We start from the raw sequence: 6,880 nt of genomic DNA on the forward strand, positions 1-6,880 counted from the left end.
TACATGACGCCTACGTGTCGATGCTTCCACGTGACTCACTTAAAGGCAAAATGCTGGGGGCGAATTCTGGGCTTCCCATGCCCAAGTCCAACTCATTTCTGAGGCTATTTAAGACAGAATTCAAGTAGGAGTCAATACATTAGATTCACTTCATACATTAGGACATAGTTTAGTTAGAGAAGTAGTTAAATTTACTTTCTAGAGAGAGAAGCTCTCTCTTCTCTCTAGGATTAGGATTAGGTTTAGGTTAATTTCTTAGATCTAGATATACTTCTTCTCTTGCTTCAATTTTCCTTTTTGCTTTATGAATTCTCTTGTAGATCTACATTTCTTCTCAATGCAATTGGTAAGTTCATTGTTGTTTCATAATTGTTTTGTCTTTCTATTGTTAATCTTTTGCTTTTGTAGTTATAGATTCCTTTAATTCTTGCAATTAATAATGTTTGCCTTTATTGCCTTCTATGTGTTTGTTGAAATGTTTCTTCTAGTTATAAGGTAGGTTTTGTTCCTCCTAGCTTTAGTTGAGTAATTGGTGACTCCTGAGTTATCTAATTCCTTTGTTGATTGATAATTGGAAGTTGCTAATTGACTTGAATGCCACTAAGCTAGTCTTTCATCATGATTAGACTAGGACTTATGGACTCAAGTTAATTCATCCACTTGATCTTCCTCCATTGTTAGAGGTTAACTAAGTGGGAGCAATGAATAATTCTCATCACAATTGATAAGGATAACTAGGATAGGATTTCTAGTTCTCATACCTTGCCAAGAGCTTTCTTAATTGTTAGTTTGTTTCCTTTGCAATTTACAATTCTTGTCTCTTATTCCAAAAAACCCCAAAACATACCTACAACCAATAACAAGAACACTTTATTGCAATTCCTCGGGAGAACGACTCGAGGTTTGAATACATCGGTTATTTTTATAGGGGTTTGTTACTTGTGACAACCAAATGTTTATTTGAAAGGATTCTTCGTTGGTTTAGAAGCTATACTTTCAACGAGAACTTATTGTGAAATTCTTTATCCTCAACAAATCTGATCATCATTCATCACCTGGCAACTTGGGTTAACTAACCCGGGATTGTCAACCGAAAGTCCACCATCAAGAGCTACTTTGAGACAAAGCATTTAGTGACCCAAAGAGGTGCTGTGCACTAATGTCCAAAGAATAAAACCTGTGATGTGTGTGTGCTAAGGAGAGGCTTGAGCAAGTAAGCCCTTAGGAATGTCTCAACACCTAGCATCTTGAACCAAATAGGACGGGAATGTTGGCTGAAAGCTTACTTTAAAGAGCTGCCTTAAACATAACATTAAGCCTCAGCTAAACAATAAATCTCAGTCATGAAAGAGAGCAAGAAATACTAAGGACCAAATCATAACATGTCTCATTTTTGTGTAATACAAGTAAAGATCCATAGGAGTGCCACTACTTCAGCCACAAATAAAAATCACTAAGATACCATGCAAGAAAATCCCATTTACCAGAATTTAATTTCTTCCAAAAAAGGCTTATACCTCTCTCTATTTTCATTCATTCTCCTTATGTTTTAGTACTTGCTTGGGGACAAGCAAGATTTAAGTTTGGTGTTGTCATGACAAGTCATCATAGGCTAGTTTCACAAGCCTTTTTCATTAGTTTTTACAAGGTTTTCATGCATTTCTTAGGCAATAAGCAAGTGTTTGGATGAGAATTGTTTGCATGCCTTGATTCAATCAAATATTGTTAATTATGTGCATTTTTATGAGATTTATGCAAGAATTGTTTAATGTTATGAATGATGCATTATCTTGTGATTATGGCAATACTTTGATACATTTTGTTTGGTTGATGATAGGTAAGAAGAAGCAAAGGAAGGGCAGAAAAGAAGCAGAGCAAGCAACGTTGGTGGCCAAAGTTGGCTCACCAACATTGCCACAAATGTTGCTCTTGACAACCTGACTGTGCCTTTTTCAAACAAGAATAACTTGAGCTACAAAGCTCCAAATGAGGCAATTTCAAGGACATTGGAAATTAGGAATCCAGATATTTCCAAGCATATATGGAACTACATGGTGGACACTAAATTTGAAGGAGATAACTTGCCCGGAAAGTGCAAAGATGAACATAGTATCAACCTGCAGTAAGGCCAGCTGACCTCTTCACCTTCCATGGAGTATAACTCGAGCTCTAGAGCTCCACATGATGCGCTTTCAATGACACTGAAGAGTGGACATTCAGGGCTTTCCAAAAATATATAATAGTATAGGGTGGACAATAAGTTTGAGCTTCCGAATTTGGTGTTGTTAGCAACGTTGGTGTGCCAACGTTTCCTCAAACGTTGCACACCAACGTGAGCGACCCTGTTACCTTCAAAAGAGCATAACTTGAACTGTAGATGTCCAATTGAGGTGATTTTAGTTGGGTTAGAAAGCTGACATTCATAGCTTTCCAACCATATATAATAGTTTGTAATGGGCATGAAATTGGCAACGTTTACAAGAGGACAAAGTGACGTTCCAAGGCTTGCTAGCAACACTATATGTAAAGTTTGGGTCCCAACGTTGGAGGGAACGTTGGTGGACCAACGTTACCTCCAACACTTGCAATAATTTTCATTTCTGGAGCTAAAAGATTTTGGGCGACGCGTACGCGTGAAAGTGGAAACTTTTTAAATCCACGCAAAAGCATGAGCTTCGCTCACGCGTAACCAAGCCAACGTTGGAGGGAACATTGGTGAACAAACGCTACATCCAACGTCCTCGATGAGAAGCACAGAATTTGGAGTTGGGAAACTTGAATCGACGCATATGTGTGGACCACCCGTATGCGTGGAATTGAAAAATGGCAATTCACACATACTCGTGGGTGACGCGCACGCGTGAAAAGGCAAAAACACAGCCTTTACGCATACACGTGGGCGACGCGGACGCGTGGATGAGCGAACGTTGGTGCACCAACATTGAGTCAAACATTGCTGGGAACACCCAGAATTCATTTTTTTATGCAACGTTTGAGCTCAACGCTTTTACACAAACGTTGTCGCCAACGTTAAGGCCAACTTCAATACAAAATGGCATCATACAAGTCATGAACGTTAGCTTATCAAGGTTACTAAAGAGCCACTCCAAGCTTGCTTTAATCAAGGCCAAGGCCCATATCCAAGTACTGAAGACCCATTTAGGGATGAGAAGAAGAGTATAAATAGAAGAGTGTTTGAAGAAAAGAAGAGGCTCTGATAGGACTAGAGGCTGGAGGATTAGAGGCTCCAGAGCTCTCTTGGAGGATTAGAGACTCCAAAGAGCTTAGCTTATAATTTATTTTTCTTTTCTACACGTTTACATTTCACTTGTGTTGAATTGAATTGAATTGAGTTTAGTTTATGAGATTTCAATTTCTTACACCTCTCTTCTGCAATTTTCCTTTCTGCACTTTTACATCTGCGTTGGCACTGAGATTGATTTAGGTTCAAGCAATTTAAATTTCTTACAAGTGTCTTTAGAGCAATGATCAATTAAACCCCCGATTCATTAGGGGAGGAGCGCTATTATAATTCTAATGAATTAATGAAATTCTTCTTCTTCTCAATCCGCTTGGGTAGCTAAGAGATAACTTCTGTTTTGATTTGATCCATTCATTCTGGAAGGGTGTTTGGATTCATCGAATTTCCATGTGAGCCTCGAAAGAGGAATCAGGAAAATTAGAGCTGAAGCTGTATTTCTCACAACCCTCGGTAATAGAAGCTGTAAGATGTTGTATATGACATGAAGCTTTCTCCATGAGTGTTGACTGTCTCCTAATGTGACAGCAAAGTAAAGATAAACACTACGAAGGAGAACTAGTATTTATAATCTTTAACTCTTAGTGTCTCATCCATCATCAAAGTTGTAGATGTCATTATTTCTATCTCTCAAAATCTACTAAAAAATTAAATAAAATAAGAATGTGTCTCTCCAATAAAAATCCTACTTCAGCTAGTTGTTCAAGCTAGACTAAGGAACAATAAGAAAAATAGTGCATCAAACCAGATTACATATTTTTTGTAAGAAGTATTCATAAACATCAACAAACCAGATTCTAAATCATTTCAATCTCATATCTAATTCTAAATGCAGGTGCTAACAATTTGAGTCGATAAACAACTTACCAAGCGTAACCTCACATCTGGAAAGGTGGCGCCTCCTGCAGTGTGAAGAGAGGTACCTCGAGTTGATTTCCTAGCAGTTGTATTTCTCGCCTGTAATTGCCTATAGGCATTAGTGTCCCAACATCTCATCAATTCACCAAGAACTTCTGGTGGGATCCGATATGGACAAGCTCCTTTTTGCGAATGGCATGGAGCATACCTCGTAGGTGCTTGGCTGCCCTAAACCTCCAAGCTTGATAGATGTCATCCTCTTTCGTATCAAGAATGTCAAAGCATTTCTATTTTAAAAAAAGAAATAACATCTTGCTATTATATAACATACTATAATATGTAAGATTGTAAAATACGTAAAATAAGATAGATAAAATTTACCTTCCATTCTGTCAACCATATTTTTTTAGTATCATCATCTGCCTCATCAAAACTCAGCCAAGACATGTTGTAATTTTCCTTAAAAACCTGAGAAATGCACTTTAAGCTAGGCTTAGGTGGGTGCCAACTACATCAATAATTTCAAGGTATATCTATTTAGTGTGATAGGAAATTTTCATAATCATAGTAACAATGTAATTGAAAAGAAAAATGAAAAATAGCTTTTAAGTTTGGAAGAAGACTCTTGAATTTCTAGTAAAAAGTGTGAGTTCCTGGCAAGTTCTCACAATAAAATATCATAATATATAAAAAGGGATATTAGCTGATATCATCAATATCTATATATCTGACCTACCACCAACATTAATTTAAACTAAAAGAGGAGATCAGAGGGATTATTGTATATATTCCTTGGCCAATTATTAACAGAAGTTTATATCAGCTAGCCTAGATTCTAACTAATTATAAAGACATATTGTTTCACAAAATGAGATAATGCTATTCATAAAATTTAAAACAAATAACAAACCATTTGGCACCATCATATCAAAGCTTAGGAGCACTTGTGGCGGAGTGACCAGTGGCAGTAGATGTTTCTGGACGCTGAGTATCTTGGGTACCAGTAGATGTGGTTTGTTTTTTCCCATAAGATCCTGCTCGACTGGGAGCTACGATAGCTGTATCACTCTGCAAACTATGTAAGGCAGTGTTGGGATGCTCGTTGGCTTATTGAGCGCATGATCTTGGTGCACCCGGTGTAGGCATCATGTGTATCTGAGGCTCCTAACGAGAGGGGGTAATAGTAGCAATAGGTGGCGGTCTCCCACTAGTCGGAACAGTCGTGCCTGATGATGACCCAATGAGAGTGTATGGATCTGCATGTAAGTCAAGTGGGTGACCAGTAAAATGTCTAGGCGTCCCCTTTCGGCCACGGCCACAGCCATGACCATGATCTCCGTCTTTATACCAACCATATCCTGTACACATTGAAATTAGGTTTTAATAGAGTAAAAATTATTTTTAATTAAAAACCTGTCTCTTCAATGAAATCAATTTTTCACCAAAAGAAAAAATCCCCTATATAATATGGCAGCTTGTATTTTTATGTATGTGTGTGAAATAGCAGTAATGGAAGAGATTTTTGGTCAATGTAATTGTATACAGCTATTTGATTATAACTGGCTAGTGAAGTTAGTATTAATCATTTGGTTTCCATGACCTAGCAATTCTTATAGTAAGAGACAGATCAAGAGAGAAATTAGCACATCACAAGGTATATAAATTCTTATATTATTCAAAATTTTGGATCACAACAGCGTCTGACAAAATAATTTACTATAGCTATATAGTTGAATTATTTTATTGTTTATTTATTAATAATTAAATTTTGAATTTGATGATTTTTAATGTATCTTTTGGAGATAAGAAAAAGAAAAGCATTTGTTTAAAAGACATGATTGAAATTGGAGGGTGGAATGAAAAAGTAGTGATATATTTAAATGATCGATAACTCAAAGGCAAATAAAACAAATAAAAGAGAGTAAAAAGTTAGTATATTACTGTCTTTAGTTAACAATGGAGGCCTTAAACAGCATTGGTGAAATCCACGGTCACAAGCACTATCACAGAGAATTATATCATTATCAGTGGTCAGCTCTTTGGACCCGTATTTTGCACCGAAAATCTGCCACAAAACATTTAAAGTTAGTAAATAATTCCAAATAGCAATGAATAATAGGATAGATCTTCTAAGATTGACATGTCAAGAATCAACCTACATCGTCACTGCGTATTGCTCCTTCGGAATCAAACAAAGACTCTAGAAGCTTTCCTTCAGCACACAATAAACCCAAATTCCAAAATAGATCCCTAATTTTCAATTTTCTCCTAAGAATTTCAGACTTAGCTCGTTGAAGCTCCTTCTCAGTCTTTAATTTTTCAACACTGCAAAATTACAATGCAGTCAAACAGCCATACAAGTCTTCAGTTTTAAACCAAGTTACTGCTTCTAGGCCGGGTTCATGTTAAACCAAAGCATCTCATAAGCAACCAGTATTATATCAGTTCCACCACCAAATTCGTATTAATAAATAAATATCAAGTTAAGCACCAAAAAAATAAATAAATATCAAGTTGCATTGGCCACATAAAAGGTTTTTCTTTTTCATTGTTATATGCCCTTCTAGTCTTCATTCTGCTATTTCACACACACACATATATATAGTAGTAGCTATAATTACTCTCTTCAATGTACTTTTTATTTTTTACCTTGTATTTTTTTATTCTTCTGACATAACATGGGTTGCTGGCAGCCTGTCACACACAAGCACAAACACTAGCTAATACAAAGAGGCAAGGGCAAAAAAAAGGGAAAAAACCTCC

Source organism: Arachis duranensis, chromosome 4, assembly GCF_000817695.3.
Source record: "Arachis duranensis cultivar V14167 chromosome 4, aradu.V14167.gnm2.J7QH, whole genome shotgun sequence".
NCBI classification, from domain to species: domain Eukaryota; kingdom Viridiplantae; phylum Streptophyta; class Magnoliopsida; order Fabales; family Fabaceae; genus Arachis; species Arachis duranensis.